Consider the following 17,996-nt stretch of genomic DNA (forward strand, 5'->3'; position numbering starts at 1 on the left):
GAGACTGTCTCGAAAAAACAAACAAACAAACAAAACAAAACCCTGTAGTAGGAATATCAACTGTTATCAACATCAAGGCCAAATTGTCAAAGATACTAATGATAATAACATTAATAATAATAGCACACACTCAGGTAGCGTCCCTTTGTGCTAGATGATGTTTTATAATAAGCATGTTATATACATTTACTTATTTAAGACTTACAGTAATCCTATGAGGTAGTTACTATTCATGTCATCTTTTTTATGCTGGAGAACTAAGGCATAAAGAGGTTGGAACTAGTATACTCCAAGACACACAGCTAGGAAGTGGTTAAGCAGGTATGGGCGAGGGAAGTCTAGAGTTTGTGCTCTTGACCCTTAACCTACCTCGTCTCTCTAGGTAAGATGAAGACCCCAAAGTCCAGAACTGAGCTGAGGATTGACCTGGAACTGAGAACTAAGAGCCAGGAAATTGCCGTAACCAGCCTTGGAGGTTTCCATGCTCATATTTACCAGCCGCTGGATACCTGATGGTGTATTAGTTAAACTGCCTCAAAAAAGCCAGAGAGATAATATTTCTCCCCACATGGGTTTGGCTAATTTGATTATTGTATCAAATTCAAGTTAAGAGTTAGGTGGAGCCATATAATAGGAACCCCCCGCAAATTGTTTAAATAAGATAGAGGTTTATCTTTATGTTTTTGCCTATATAAAAGAAATCTAAAGTAGTCCAGAGCTAACTTGGTGGCTGTATGAAATCAGAGACCAACTTTCCTTCCAGCCCTCCATCCACCATCCCTTGCATGTGTCCTTCATATTCATGGTCAAAATGACTATTGGGAGCTTTGGCCACAGCATCCATACTCCAGGGAGAATGGGGCAAAAAGAGAGGAAAGAGGGACTGCATACCAGATATCTAAACATGCTTCTTGAAAGCTGCTAAACAGAAGTTCCCCTTACATGTCATTGTGTAGAACTTAATCATTTGCTCACAGCTAAGGAATCTCACAGGTAAGGATGCTGGGAAAATATATTTCAGACAGTCACTTGCCTGGATAACAATGTAAGGTTATATTACTAAAAAAAGGGTGGTGGGGGAGAGTGGATTTTAGAGTAGGCAACTAGCAATTCTGCCAAAAATGACCCATTCCTGGGTGTTAAGAAAGACAGAGTTCTTATCCCATAGAGTTGAAAGATAGAATACTATTCTGTTTATGACTTTGATCTAAGTAGCTGACAAAGGGTGTTTTGAGGACACTGGGCGCCTAAGGGTGCAGAGTGGGTAAGCAGATACTGAGCAGGAATAGGGACTCTAGGCAAGGATGGAAAGTGCTGAGAAAATAAGTTCCACTCCCTTCACAATTTTTCCAAGGGTCAGACTTGAGCTTTGACAGTTTTACTTTATTAGAGCCTTTCCTACAAGAAGGCTTCCATGCCACAATTTCTACAAGGGCTTTTAACTTCTCATCTTTGGGAAACTAAGGAACGTTCTCAGATGCACTGCACTTCCACGATGTAAGAAACGGAAGGGTCATTTTCTGAAGTCATCATTTTACTTGTCATTGGTTTTCTCATCTGCAAACCATTCCTATAAAGGGATGACTTTCTTAGAGGGATGTGCTGGCGAATAATGAGGGGAAAACCAAATGGAAACCAAACAAAGTTCAAGGCTGAAAGAACAAAAGGTAAAATTTTCCCAAATATTTCAGATTAATGGCAGGGCAAACCTACTGTAATGAATTCTAATTGGTACCCTCATAAGCTATAACGTTCTTACTTTGAGCTAAATGCAATCTAGGAAGACAATAAATTATTTTCCACCTTAGAAAATGTCAAAGAAAATCTGATAACTTATACTTTAACAAAAACAAAGACAACAAAGATCTCAACCATCACAATTGAGGAGGAAAACTGCAGGAAAGAATCAGAAACTCAGGCATAAAAATGACTCAAGGCAAAGCTAGAGAATCACTGGCTCATGGGCCAAATCTGACCTGCTACCTGTTGTTATACAGCCTGCTTTTGCACAGCTGAGAATGGCTTTTACCTTTTGAAATAGTTGGAAAAAGTCAGAAGAAGATTTCAGGAAGACACAGGAAAATAATCAGAAATTCAAATTCACATTATCTGTAAATAAAGTACTATTATAACTCAGCAATACTTATTGATTTATGTATAGTTTATGGTTATTGCCACTCCACAGCACCAGAATTATGAGTAGTTGCAATGAAGACCACATAACCTACAAAGCCGCAAATATCTGATCTTTTATAGAAAAAGTTTGCCAAATCCTGATTTTAAGCACCAAAAAAAATGCATACCTCCATCCTCATCACTTAAAAGTTGTGTGAGCTCATAAAAATAACTTTTGAGTCTTCATTTTCCCATTGTTCTAATGCAAGTAAGAACGTATTTACAGACTGTTGTGAGGATTCATTGAGCTAGGTTATGTAAAGTGACTTACCACGCATCCTGAAACATGGTACTTGGTCAATAAACGGCAGTTGCTGTTTACTATTTTGGTGGCTAACTTTTAGTTATCATTGAACACTCAGCTTGCTGCTCGTGCTTTCCCTGACCTCCCCAAGCTGGATCAGGTGACTTTCTCCTGTGCTTGCGCAGTGCCCATGCTTATTTCAATCATTACTCACCACATTATATTGTCATTATATATTTATGTGTCTGGTCCCTACTGCGAACCGTGAGTTTCTTGAGGGAGGAGACCATATGGCTGTCGCAGTGAACGTGATGTAGCAGGGCTGGAGTTTTAGAGGATCCCACAACTAGGATGTTGCTTCCTAATGCGGAACTCTGGAATTTCCCACTTAGTCACAAGTACTACTGGAGCAAGACAGGCCACCCACCCCTCACAGAGGCAGAATTTTCCCTGTAGCTGTTAAGGAATAGAACAGGCTTGTCCCTTCTCCCAAACTCCTCGGTTAGACATATCACTACTCTCCTGGAGAGGAGGTCGCAGGGTGGGGATGGCGGCCAGGAGGGTGACTTTTCTAGTGGGAAACGTGAAATAGTGGAGAATAGTGTTCCCTCTTAGCAAGTGGGCACTCCTTATATAAAAGCCAAATGAATGACTCTTATGGGGTAGGTCTCAACATTATCTTACTGTCTTTTCACTGTGCCTTAGAATTTGCAATCATTGCCATGTGAAAATCAGTGGTACCTTTAGGTTGTCTCCTAAGCTATGCAGTTGTATGGGAAATACTGGGAAAGGCTTCATGTCATTCTATATTATTCCGACATTTATCTTTTCAAAGGTCAGAGCTTTGCTTAACATAAAAGAATATATGTCATGCATGCACACACAGACACATTTTAAAAAACCCTTCTTCGCTGCATATATTTTTCTTCTTTTACTTTTTTCCTTAATTTTTTTTTAACTCTCATGATATCTTTTTAAAAGGCAAATAAGGGAATTTTCTAGATTCTTGTGTTCATTTCTCTTCAGTTCACTTCAACAAATCTTGACTGGAAACTCTACTGCTGTGGAAGTGCTGGGTCCCGACCAGACCACATAAAGTTAAAAGCAGAAAGTCTTTCCTTTTCCATGGATTCTCCCTGCCCATGGGAGGATCAGTGAAGAACAATAAAAGAAGAAAAGAGATAGAAGTTCTGATTAAAGGGGTGGAATGCTCCTTCTTTTAATCAGAAGGAAATATTAAATTTAGGGACATTCAGAAAATTTTTCCCACTCCAAGTGATGTCTGAGCATGATTTCAAAAGAAAACGGAGTCATAATCATGGGGGAAGACAGGGAAGGGCATTCATTACAAAAGTCAGATTGTCGATGACATGGAAGCAAGATAACTTGTTCCAGATAACTTGTCCTGGCTGGCAGTAGACTCTAAGGGTTATGGGGCTAGAGGATCCTGGAAAGGCAGGTGGGGCCTGTGTGCCATTTCAGTGTAACCCATATCCTTCCAGGCCTCATCCCAAACAAGTGTAAAAGCAGTTACATTATAATTAAAACCCACATTTCTTGGTCATGACACCCTTTGCATTTCTGTGGTTCCTCGGATCTGTGCTCCAAGTGACATTGTCTAAGATTTCCCACAATGTCTCACGAGAGATGAACCTGTCACGTTCTGCCTTTCCATCCTGTGTGCCCTCATCATGATAATGCCGCTTCCTTGCTCGCCTAACACCTGGGGGCATCCCCAAAGCTATGCAGTACCAATTGACAACATGCTCCTAACTGTCCTCAGGCCACAGCATATCCCTTGAAGAAATGGAAAGATTGCCTGTTTTCCTAACGCAGGACCATCATTTCTCTAGTGGTCACCAAACTGGTTGAGCCTGAGGTTTAACAAAAATCTCATACAAATTCTTTAATTTTCATTTGTAGCCCCTTTTGTCAGGCCGAGGGCCTGGTGTTGGATTGGATTTCAGAAAGCTCATTGTCCCCTCCATTGTCTTCTTTCCTGAACACACCTTCTCACATATATTTTTCCTTAAATATCCCCGACTCCCAAAGAGAATGAATTCATGTTATTTGAGTTATCAGTGTCTGGTGAGAGTTCAATCTGGATGAGTAGATTAGATTCTGCAGAGTACATGTAGCTACAGTAGAGAAGAAAGTAGTGAATGAAATCTTGGTGTTATGGACTGGATTGTGTCCTCTGCAAATGTGTATAATGAAGCCTTAATGCTCAGCACCTCAGCATCTGACTATATTTGGAGCGAGGGTCTTTAAAGTGTAAGTAAGTTAAAATGATGCCATTAGGGTGATCTGTAACCCAATATGACTGATGTCCTTAAAGGAAGAGGAAGAGATGCCACGGATGTGCAAGCACAGAGAGAAGGCTATGTGAGGACACTGCAAGAAGGCAGCCACCTGCAAGCCAAAGAGAGAACCTTTAAGAGAAACCAAACCGAATTTTGGACACCTTGCCCTTGGACTTCCAGCCTCCAGAATTGTGAGAGTAAATTTCTATGCTTGAAGCCACCCAGTCTGTGGTATTTTGTTATGGTAGGCCTGGCAGATATGTGGAGAACACCGATGATAAAGAAATGGATGTTGAGGGGGACAGAGGGTGGGGTGAGGGCAGAGCCTCCTTCACCCTGACTCATATTTCTACACTGAGGGACTTGCAGTACTTCCGTTGGAGTAACAAGCCTGACCTCTCATTGCCCTGTCAATTAGAAGGCGGAGGAGTTGCTTATCAGTTTGGCACCTTTGAAAGGAGGAACTGTCCTTTCAAAGCTGGGAAGGCTCAATCCTTTCTTCCCCATCCCATCTGGCATCTGCCTCCCTATAAAGAGCTCTTTGAGAAGCAATTAAAAATTTTCTGCCCCCATAAGGAGGCCTATGAGGTTTCACCACTGCCTGCAACTCAGTAAACACATCTACTCTTGAGTTTTAGTTGTAGGAAATTCATTATCGTTGCACAACTAAACCACATCTCCAGTATAGCTTTCATCAAAAAATATAGCTTACATTTTTATCTCCACTAGCCTGACTTTCCTGTCTGTCTTCCAGTCACAAGAAAAGAAAATATTATTTATGGGGCCCCCACAAACCCAGAACAAGAAGAAACACAGTTTTCAAAGGATACTTACAGTTTGCATCCATAAAAATAGGAAGCAAGTCAGGAGAGCACATATTAAAGTCACTAAGAGTGATAGCCTCGGCAGTGGTCAACAGCACTTCGTCTTGGCAAAGAGGTCAAGGAAGATAAAGACTGAAAAAGTGCTCCCTGAACTTAGCAACTAAGAGAGTATTGGTTACCTTGGCAACAGCCACTTCAGGGTTTTGTGGGTAGGGTAGGAAATGCCACAATGCAATGTGTTGAAGAGGGACTAGAGATGGGAGACTTTGATTGCTCTTAAAAGAATCTTGAGGGGGGAAAGAGGAGTAACTGGCTAATAGATAGAGGGAACTTGAATTTGAAGGATTAATTGTTGTTTATTTTAGTGTAAAAGACCCAAGCTTGCTTACCTATGGAGAGAAGAGAGTGAGGCGAAAGACAAGTTGGAGATACAATGTAGAGAATACCATCCCTGAATGGGGATTCCAGAAGAAGTAAGATGGATCCTATGGCAAATTGCATTATTATGCAAAATTATTCACTCTTTCTTCCCTGTAAGAGGATTGTATATCTTCATCCTATTGACTTTGGGCTTGGCCATTTGACATGATTTACTCAGAAGAATATGAGTGAACTTGACATACATCATCGGTTCTCTTATTCTTCCCTCTTACCACGAAGAAGATGTGTTCTACCTGGGGTCTGCTTGCTCTGCCGGCATCCTGGAATGAGAAGACTTGTGCAGTAGAGCTGTAATCTAGAGCAAGTCATAGCTGGCCCACCAATGACACACACACAACTGAGAAGTACAACTTTAAAATTGTAGGTCACTGCAATTTGGGGGTTTGACATTATAGCAAAGATAATTAATACAGATCCCAAACAGAAGAGCTTGCTTTCAGAAAGGGGGAATCAGAAACGGAGGAAAGGTTAAAAGCAAACAAAAAACGAACAAAAAGGGGGGAAACATTTCTCATATGGAAGAGGGATTGAAGGAGGGAAGGATAGTAATGAGTGCAGATCATTTTTTAGTGGGTGAAGACAAAAATTGAGTCCTGTCAATCTGAGGACATGTTGAAGGCATGAGAGCCTCACTCACACTCTCTCTTATCTTTTCATTTATTCTTCTCTACATGGAAGCTGATTTTGCAGGGGCTTTTGGCCTAGCAGTCATTTGCAGACTCTTTCCATATTAAAATTGGAAGGAGATTTACCAGTTTTGCCATCGAAGTTCCTCATGCAGAAGTGGAAAGAATATAGGCCCACAAACTTTTTGCTTGTTAAAGATGTTTTAAATGTCTGAGATTGGATCTTGCTAGTCTGACACATGCAGCACTGAAGGTTCAGACCATAACAACAAGGTCCGTTTCTTTTATATTGAGATAGTTGCCAGATTGATAGACCAAATTAGGTGGGCATCCTGACAAAATGATGGAGATAGCTTAAATTTGGTATGCCTTAGGAAAGGTGGGTCAATATAAATCTTGTTGAATTCACTCACTCAATTATTCATTTATACAATCTGTATTTGTTGAGGCAAGTACTACACTAGCTCTTGGAGATAGGGTAAAAACACAAAGAAGCCATTGTCTAAATCTGTGGTTTTTTATAGTTCTCCTTTCAACTTCGTTGGTTAAAACATCCATTTATGCTTTTTTTTCTCCTTGTATTTTCTATTCTTACCTCTTTTACCGTATCTTGCTTCTGGTATCTGGTAGAAGCCAGAGCCTTTGTAAAAGCAACCTTGAGTCAATAACTCTTTTTGTCTTTTGTGAAATCCTATGGTATTTAAAAAGATCATGTCCCAGAGGGAGAGATGAAACAGTGAAGTCTTTGAAGGCAAGGAAATGGAGAGAAATTCTTTTGAATGGAAAAGGGGAGAAAGATTTATGTGTTTCCAGACTAGTATAGATGTGTATACTATAAACTGCTATATGGCTCCCTGAAGAGGATACAGAACTCAGAAGCTAAGACTATAATGAGTGCGTGGGGAGGTGGGGCCTGTATCATGAAGGTACCCAGCCTTAGAAAGTGTTTCCTGACACTTGAAAGGCACAGGAGTTAACAACCATGAGACGCTGGAGGACTATTGTGGCTTGGACTCTGAGATATCAATGGTCATCACATAAAGTAAAGATTAGAAGGCCATATCTTTTCTTTTTTTTAAAGACATCGTTTAGGTATATTATATCCTGATGAAAACCTGGGAGACAGGAGACCCACATAATGTCCGAGATTGAATATTCTGTCAGCCTGGTAGAATGGGGTAGAGTATCAGAATTAAACTGAATTTTAAAAAGACAAGGGAACTGATATTTCTTAGAGTTTTTAGTTTATGCATTCCACGTGACGTGAATCTTCTTCCTCAGCATCCCACTCTTCTGACCAGAAATCACGTTACTTTTTGGATTCTCAATAACTCTCCAAAGCTTGTAACCACCATGAATTTTTGGCATAAACTTTTCTGTCTTCTTGTAGGGAGCAAGACAGTGTTATCTGTGGCATCCCCAGATCAATGGGGACTGATGCCCATTTCATTAGGAATGATTCACACTTCTCAAAGGCAAAGTGCTCAAAGCAATAAAGTCTTCTTGGCCTAACACCTTATGTCTCTGTGGGTACAATTTAGAATTGGCTAGGAAGGCCAAGAGGCTCAAATTGGGATATGATTCCCCCACCCAAGGCCAGAAGGGGAAGACGATCAAGATCTAGAGTAGCATCAAACATCAAGGCTAGCAAAGCTAAATATTGACTTCTGTCCAAGGGGCAGAAGATCCCAAACAAGGCAGGCAATCAAAGGTCAGAAGCTGAGAGCCAACTGGACTGAAATGGAAGAGGTTGAGAAATAAGTTGTAGAAGGACCCGGAATACTGCTTCTAAAGAAGCTCCCAGTGTTTGATAGAGGGGGGCTCTTTTCCATTTTTCTTATTGACTACACTTCTTACTTACCTTATTTTATAAAGGTTTAATAAAAATTCATGAGCAAAAAATACTACTTAAAATCCAGCTGGACACAGTGGGTCATGCCTGTAATCCTAGCACTTTGTGAGGCCGAGGTGGGCAGATCATAAGGTCAGAAGATCGAGACCATCCTGGCTAACACGGTGAAACCCTGTCTCTACTAAAAATACAAAAAAAAAAAAAAAAAAGAAAAAAAGAAAATCCTTTTATTTGACACCCCCCAGCCTGCCAAAACTGAGAAAAGATGACTATTATTATCTTTCAGTAGCAGATCATGCCATATCAGTCCAAGAACACCACTGTTGAGAGAGAAATCATTTGATAACAACTGCCTTCACTGTATTATGGAATCCTCCATAGCTCTTCTGTTTCCTTCTGTTGTTTCTTGATGGGTGTGGTATTGAACTATGTGACAGGACCCATATTAGGCACAGAAGGTGCAGAAATGAGAAGCCCATAGTCTAGAGTGCTGCCTAATAAAAATACATAAATGTATAATGCAATCCCCAAGTGGGAGCCACATGAGGTGAAATTAATTGTAATGATATCTATTTATTTGTATATTTTAAATTTAAATCAATACATGAAAACCATTATTTTTATTTGTACATTTTTAAAAATGATTGAAATACTAAAGTGTAAATATATGTACGTGTGTGCCTTTGGAACCTTAATTCCCACCACCTCCCTCAGTACACTTAACTCTCCAATCCTACTGAAAGTACACAGTTCCCTCAAACTGCCATTATATTTCACATCTCTGCTGGGACTCCCCTTGTCCTTCTTGTCTGTAGAGAGAACTCCTACTTGTCTTTCAATCTCGGTGCAGACATCTCCTCTGGAAGTCTTCTCGGGGCTTCCCAAGTGGAGTTGATGACTCCTTTCTTTCTGCCATCAAGGCACTTGGAAGAGTGTTCTGTCATTGCACTTGTTACACTGCTTCATAACTGCAGATTCACATCCGCCTCTCCTCAGACCTGGGACTATTGAGAGCAGAGGGCATGTCACAGTCACCTCTTCCTTACTCCAAATCTTAAATTACAGACATACGTGAAGTCCCCTAAAATACTTCTAACTTCCTTCTTTGATGGAAGAGAGTTTATTTGCCCAGCTATTATAAATTCCTTATTTAGACATAGCGGATAAACTATGGATAATAGGATTGTATAAAAACTCATAAACCAACCTGTTTTATTTTCAAAATTAAGAAGTAAGACTGCTTTAGAAGCCAGATTCTCAACATTATATATATATCATCAGACTTTCAAAGATTTCAGTTAGACTCATTCTATGTATGAACCAGATAGATTAGCCTGGAATAGAATCTGGTTGAGAATAATAATGTAGGTGATTTTCAGTGCTCCCTTAGCTCTTCTGACTCTGGGGTGTCATTTTACTGAATGAGTATTTCAGTTTATTCAAGGGTACCTTGGTCCACAAAAGAAGTAACCTAGAATCCCCAAATGTTTGCAACTAGTGAATTGCACATATATTGGGCCATCTATTATGGAACAAAGGCTTCAAAACTAATTTTTTAAAAAGAGGCATTTGAATTAAATTTATTTCTATAACTCACTTTCCAAACAAGTGTCATGAACATTTTATTTTTAGATTTAAAGCTTAAAGAGCTGTAGTATACTTGGTGCTCTATGATAGATTTTTTACAGATCTCTCTGTTTTCTCAGATGATAGGGCTATTAATGTTGATTTCCAAATAGTTTTGATTCTGTAAGAAAAATTTATAAAAAATAATTTTAGTTCCTGGGGAAAAAATTAAGTCATTTCAAATGCCCTATCAAACATCTCATATCCAAAAAAATACAGCATGGATAAAAATATAACTTAGGAAAAATGCCAAAGAATATTTGGATAATGCAGAGAACATAATATTTTCTCTTTGCATGTTATGGAAAAGAATCTGAGAGAAATCTTTTCATTACTGTTCAGATTGCTAAATACTTATGTTCTTTAAGTCTGGCTTTTGATATTGTTTTTGAATTTGTGTTTTTATTAGATGGTTTTTCTTAGATTCATTTTAACGGCAATGACAGCAATTACTTTTGCACCAACCTAATATGAGCCAGGTTTTATTTAAATGCTAAAAATACAAACAACTCTTTCCCATCTATAAAAATAGAATAGAAATGGCATAAAGCAATATTCATAGGACAGGTGTTGAGAATGGACTACTTCAATAAGGTCTACACTGCTAGAAATATGGAAATATTTCTCATATATTTAGAAACAATGACATGGAAACAATGAGAATAATGGGTTTTCCCTTGTGGCACCCACATAAGCAACATTCTATTTTCAGGTGGTACACGGCATTGCCAAAATGCCCTCCTTCATTGCGGTGAATTTTCACTGCTATTGTAACAGTAAAAGTGTATATTTCTTGCCTATGAAGTTTTGACTTGTGAATTAATAAATAGGATACCTAGGTATGTTGTTTCTAGTCGTTAAATGCAAAGGTGAAGCTGTTCTTTCATGGCAGGTGGGCCAATTAGCATCTTTTGTTATCATTATGATAACAAAAAAAATCCGGTTTTGCTGATGAATAAAGATTTCATCTCAAAAAGCACTTTGAAAACATGGGCTAATTAATATGACTCAGAATGCTCAAAGAAAAATCAAAGAAAAATATGTTCTCTGCTCTTAGACCTCTAGTTTAACATTGGGAAACAAAGAAGGATCAATAGGAAAATTATATTTCCCCTCTGCCAGTTGTCACCAGTTGCAATACAGCTTTTTAATGACTGTTTGTGTCAGAAAGAAGACAATCTATATTTTAGCATAGAAAACATAATTTAAAAAAATAGTTGCACTTTTATATCTGGAAATATCGTCAAATAGACACCCTGAAACTCTCCTAACAAAAACACCCCATAGTGCTAGTTATATTTTTTGAAAGCGTAACTTAGATTATCAGTAAGTAAGGGAAGACACCGGATGCCCAGAGAGTTATAAAAGAGAGTGTCAATATCGTCGAACTGTGCAAGTCCTAGAGTGAGTGGCTTCTTGCCTTAGTAACCTAGGGTGCTAGGCATACAGACTGGCTCAGGAGAAAATGGGCTCCCATGAAACAAAAGATTGTAGCTGAGACCGTTGTGTAAAGACTGAACCCTTCAATAAAAGCCTTAAAACTTCAGAAGTGTTTCTAGTTTCAGGACGGCTAGATCCAGTTGTGCAAATAATGCCATCAGGAGATTGCCTAGTTCTCTCTCTCTCTCAGCTCTGTCTTCCTCAGTTTAGGATTTACTCTCAGGAAACCACTTCTACTTGATGGTTAACATGGTCACTAGAATTTCCAGGTTTACCTCACTCTCACAGATAGAGATCACAATCACAGAGAACATAAACTCCTTTTTCCTGAGAGATTGAGCAAACGTTGACATTCTCTGACCTGCTGACATCAAGTATTGATCCTTCAACTGATCCTTTGACCCAAGGATGGAGTTCTCTGCCTGTGTATCCTCCCTGATCCAAGGGGATGAAGTTCTTCCAAACCATATGAACCAAGAGTTAAGGGAATAAGGGAAGGCATGGTTCTCAAAAAAAAGAAAGAAAGACTGGGAGGCAAACAACAACAGATACTATTTCCTACAAACAGCTGCCACTTTAGTAAAAATGATGTAGAGATCACCAGATGATTTTTTTTCACCCACTTTATTCTTAATCAGTGAAACCAGATCTAGCAATGTTCATGATATAAAGTAATAGAAGATGACTCCTCTTTTGTCTCTATCTCTTGTCCAGTAGCAGGAGTGAAACTGAGATGTTAATCTAACTTGGACTTACCTTTATACATAGTCCTAGTTTGTTGTTTTTCCCTCCCAGCATTTCTGATTATGCTGTATTCTCAATAAAAATCCATTGAACTAATGACTAACTGCACTTCTAGCACTCCCCTTACTCCTCTTACTTAGGATCCTACTGGAAGAGGAAAAAGTGCTGGACCTGTGTGGGGTCTAGGATGGAGGTAGCTTTCCCTTCAGCCCTGTATCCAGTCTTTAAGAAAAAGGAGAAAAAATAGGAATGGAAAGAATGAGAAAAATTGAGGGGAGACTGAGAAAGGATTCTGCTGTTGTTTACATAGCTCATGAGCCACTTTAACTGAGAACCATATGGAATTAGGTAAAATTCAAAGGACAGTGAGACTAAAACATCATATATTGAGATTACATCAGTGAAATATTTGATAAACTGTAAGTTACTACATAAACGTGAGAAATTCAACTACATTTTGTCCCAAGTTCTTGTCTTTTTTGTTTCTTTGCAGATGTAACTGAGCAAACTGTGTTCCACAGAACATTCTGTGAGATAGATTCTGAGAAAATGTTTCCACAATCATATCCATTTGGTAAATCCAACATATCTGTAGTCATCTTGTCTATCCATTCTCATTCACATATTAAAGGTCATATATATAGAAATTCTTAAATTTTATTTAGTCGGGTATTGACCATTGGACCTTCCAACCCCCTCTCTCTCCTGTCTCACCACCCCCAACCTTTTTTTTTCCTTCCTTCCTTCCTTCTTTCCTTCCTTCCTTCCTTCCTTCCTTCCTTCCTTCCTTCCTTCCTTCCTTCCTTCCTTCCTTCCTTCCTTCTTTCCTTCCTCTCTTTCTTTCTTTCTTTCTTTCTTTCTTTCTTTCTTTCTTTCTTTCTTTCTTTCTTTCTTTCTTTCTTTCTTTCCTTTTTTTTTTTTTTCAGGGTCTTATTCTGTCTCCCAGGCTGGAGTGCAGTGGCATGATGACGGCCCATTGCAGACTTGACCTTCCCAGGCTTGAAGGATCTTCCCACCTCAGCCTCCCTAGTGACTGGGACTACACACATGCACCACCATGCCTGAGTAACTTTTTCTTTTGTAGAGATGGGGTTTGGCAATATTACTCAGCCTGGTTTCAAACTCCTGGGCTCAAGCAATTGCCCACCTTGGACTCCCAAAGTGCTAGGATTATAGGTCTCATTTTTTTTCTAGTAACCCTTGTTAATATCTGGCAGAACTAGCATGTCTTTCTGCATACCCTAAGAAAGACTAATTTTTTTCTCCTCTAGGAGGAACTACATGTGGAAATCAGTAATTGACTTACAAATAAATTCTTGTAGGTTTCCCATGCTACTGCTTCTCCTTGTTCTTCTCCTATCTCTCTACATCTCCCACTTCCCCACCCACTGACCTTTGCTGATATTAATCATAAAGATGCTGATTGTTTTCAGACACAGTCTCATTCAGCCTTTACATTGAGGCAACTGGGTATGTTTCTTCACTTCCTGAATGAAGAATATGGGGGTCAGAAGCTTGCTTGCGGCCATGTGATTAAGGACATCAGTTAAGAGTTGGCATTGTTGCTGACAACAACAACAAAAAACAGTAGTTGGATTGTAAGGGAGCTGAAAATGGTGGCTTGCTGGAGCCAAGGGGGTGAAACTGCTATCACTTCCCTTTTTCAGGCTTCAGGGCGTCATTCTCATATATGGAACTCTGCTCAGCTTTTCATTTACCCCAAACATTGTTTCCTTAAATCATTGTTCTCAAGGTTACTTGGAGACAAAGAACACTCAAGTGATTATGACAGTCACAGTTATGGTACAAATTATTGTACCATACTATTGAACAGCATACACATTTATTCATAATAGCCAGCAAAATACCTGTAGTAGCTAAGATGTAGGATAAGATCAGGTTTTGGGTAAGATGAAATGGACCTAAAATTTCAAGTTTGACACAGGTCAGGTTTGGGGTTATTGTTTTTGGATTATTGGAAAAGAAGTAGTACCACAAATTTGCCAGAAGCTAATGTCTACCTGGCTTAATTCAAACAGTTGGTAGTTATTGACTGCTGGGGAAAAGTGGAGAATGGAGGAATGGAAAAAGAGAGGAAGGAAAAGTAGGTGGTAGGTACAAGGTCCGCTCAGCTACAGAGTCTATCTTCTTCCTGTAATACCTCACCAAACTTACTAGCCTTTATCATGCAAGTCACTGAACCTCTTGAACCTTATTAATAGTTTTGTATGTGTAAAATGGGAGTGATGGTATCTTTTCCAGCTACTTTGCAAGGCTGTTTTAAGGCTAAACAGAAAAAGATAGAATATATACAGGGTTCACTATGAGTGAGAAACAAGTACAGATATCTTTATACATTTCACAACACAGTAATGAACATGTATAAATCCAACTTGGGACTATGTGGCATGATAAATACGACACACATGCTGCATATGTGAGGGCCAAGTGAGGATGGGAGCCTGACTGAGGCTCTCTGCAGTTTGGCAGATGGACTACACAAAGCAAAGCAAACAATCTGAAAAATAGAAATTTTAAAAATGGCATAATTGAATTATTCTGATGAATTAAATCAAAGTCACTCTCAGAATTGGGAAAGAGTGTTAACATTGGTTCTGAACAGTTATTTGGAACCGAGTTCAACTATTGCTCTATGGCCTTGGCCCTTTGTTTCCGTCTTTGTTTGCTTTTTGCTCTTTTCAGTTGTTGTGTTCCTAACTTGATGACCTTGTTTCAGGCTCCGGGAGAATGCCAGTGCCCAGAAAATCACATTTGAGAGCTTGATTTGTCTCCCCTAACCTCTCTCTGCTACCTAAGACATAATGGAACTAACATTGCAAGGTGGCCCCAGGTTAGGATTTAGATTATTACTTGGGAACAAGAGTATGGCCACTAATTTGTCAGGCAAGTACTGAACAAAATGTCCTACTCAAAAGTCAACGGTGCCTGCGAGGTTGATTTCAGCTTTTGCATATAGGACCACTGATGATACCTTAAAAAAAAAGGAGAAAACCCCAAAAAGTTTTGGATCCTCATATTCCTCTTGGATTTTAATGTTCTAAAGAAGTTATTGAACTAGAAATGTTTACTGTTAGTGTTTCAGGCTTTTGTTTTCATTTTTTGCTTTTGATAGGAAAAAAAATACAAGTGTTTAGGCCTGAAAAGAAGGTCAATTCCTGAAATTATTTGTAGGAGCCTCAGGTAAACTTTATTTATCTGAGTTTATCATGCTAAAATGTCCTGGCCCTAGACAAAAAAATCTTTTTGATAGTGAAGACCACACATGTCTTGATGAAGCTGTCAAATTTGTAGACTGATTGACCTGGAGATATGATTTCCATTATTTCTTTTGATGGTTCTGGAATTTATATCAAGAGATAAGGCATTTGGCCTTGGGAGACAATTTCTATTGCTGGGGGCAGGGGATGTACATCATTGTAAGTGCATGAAATTTTATGAACCAGTTGGGTTAGTTTACTCCAAGAGGTTCAGTGCCATTTATTTCCTCCTGCTCGGTGGCAGTCAGGTCTGTGTTGTAGAAGTCATATATGCATGACTTTCACATCAGAGCCTTCAGAGTCAACAGTGAACAGACATGACTTGATTCTCAGATCCTCCATCTCCTAGCATTAGGAGTTTGGGCAAACATTTTCCCTTGGTACGTCTCAGTTACTGCTGGTTTAAAGAAAATAATACTGCCTACCTGGGAGGATTCAGGAAGGGGTAAATGATCCTAGTGTGCCCCCCAAATGTATATGTTGAAGCCCTAAATCCCAGTGTGATAGTATTTGGACGTGTTGTCCTTGAGAGGTAATTAAGTTTAAATGAGGTGGTGAGGGTGGGGACTCAGGATAGGATTAGTGTCCTCATCTGAAGACAAAGAGAGACCCCTGCTCTCTCACTTTCTTCGCCACAGGAAGACAGAGAAGGAAGGTGGCCTTTTGTAAGCCAGGAGGAGATCCCTAACCAGGAGTCAAATTGGTTGCCACCTTGACGTTGAGCTTTGCAGACTCCAGACTAGAAGTAAATGTCTATTATTTAAGCTAACCAGTCTGTGGGATTTTGTTAGAGTAGTGTGAGCTGAGACACTAGTACAAGTGCCTGGCACTTTACTGTTATTAATAAACATCCTCCAAAAGGATTGATTATACAGTATTTACAAATCTTTGTTTTGATTTGAAGCTTTCACAGTTTGTAAAGTATTAACATTTTGTGTGTGAAGATCTCGAGGTAAATATTAAAATTTCTCACTTTAAAGATGAAGAAACTGAAGCTAAGAGAGAAAATGAATTTTTCAAAAGTCACACTGAAAATCATGGCAAAACTGGAAATCTATTTTAGCTGAAGATTATTCCTTATTGCCTAGTACAGGGCTTGGCTTTTAGTAGGTCTTAATGTTTTTGTTGAATAAATGACTGAATGGAAGTACTTAAAAACAAAAATTATCTACATTTCAAGTTCATTGCAATTTTTTATGTGCTAAAGCTGCCTGTCTAAACCAGGGTCATGTTTACCGGTAATCACAGCAGAATTATGGGCATTTAGATAAAGTAGAGTTTGCTTAATCTAAGTGGGGACTGAATCGTACTTTTATTTTCCAGATTGTTAGAGGAATTCTCTTTAATTTTTTTTCTTTTATAGAGACAGGGTCTTGCTAAGTTGCCCAGGCTGTTCTTGAACTCCTGGACTCAAGAGAGCCTCCCAAAGTGCTGGGATTACAGGTGTGAGGCACGAGGCCTGGCCTGGGATCCTCTTTTAAAAAGAGGCTTATTGTGTGTGCAGTCTTCAGGGCACTTCATTCAGATGGCTGAAAGCACCCTCAGCTATCTGGAAGGAGTGATTTTCCAGCAACAAACTGCTGATCAGGTTACCTGAAAAAGATGAACTCATCAATCTTTTAGTCTTGAGACCTAAAGTCCACATAAGCCACAGAACATGCTCCACCAGGAAACATGCCGCTACCCAAAGGAATACATTCCTTTGATTCCCCTAGGCAGTGTAGAAGGACATCCCTTGCTTGAGTGGAAAAGGTAGTGTTGATTCAGCGAGGAGAAGGTCATGAGATGTCTTCCTAGATTTCATGTTTGAGCACTAAGAAAATTTGCTGGAGGAAGATACTTACTTGGCACTCATTCATGGCAAAGAAAATCTGATGGTGAATTACAGATGTCGCTAACAAATATTTCTGATGGCACAGCCTGCTATACTGGAAAGAAAGCAGGATGGAGATGGACGAGACTGGGTGCTAGTTCCAACTCTGCCATTCAGCAGCAGTGTTGCTGTTACCAAGTGTCTCAGCCTTCTGGGCTGCATTCTCCTCTATACATGAGTTGGTTACACAAATAATATCAAAAGTTCCTGGCAGTTTTAAAATTCTGAATCTGTATTTTCATGAGAAATGTTTTTGGTCCACTATAATTAAAATTAAAACCCCTCCTTCATTTTTCTAAAAGGAGCTGGGTGACAATCAACATTGAAAGAGAAAGTAATTTCATTAGCATTTTGAAAATCTCAATGGCAATATTTCTCAAACAATGACTCCCATTGATGGCCTGAGTGGGCCATTGTGCCTTCTGCCAGTTAAACAGACACCACTTTATTCTTAGCAGCTGTGATCACTAATTGGAAAGGGGACTGGTCCAAAAATGTAAAAGGAAAATCACATCACAGCAAGGAAAAACAATGTGGAGCTCAAGGGCTTCGGCCACCCTGGTCACTGTT

The sequence above is a fragment of the Macaca mulatta genome, chromosome 8 (genome assembly GCF_049350105.2).
Source record: "Macaca mulatta isolate MMU2019108-1 chromosome 8, T2T-MMU8v2.0, whole genome shotgun sequence".
NCBI classification, from domain to species: Eukaryota; Metazoa; Chordata; class Mammalia; order Primates; family Cercopithecidae; genus Macaca; species Macaca mulatta.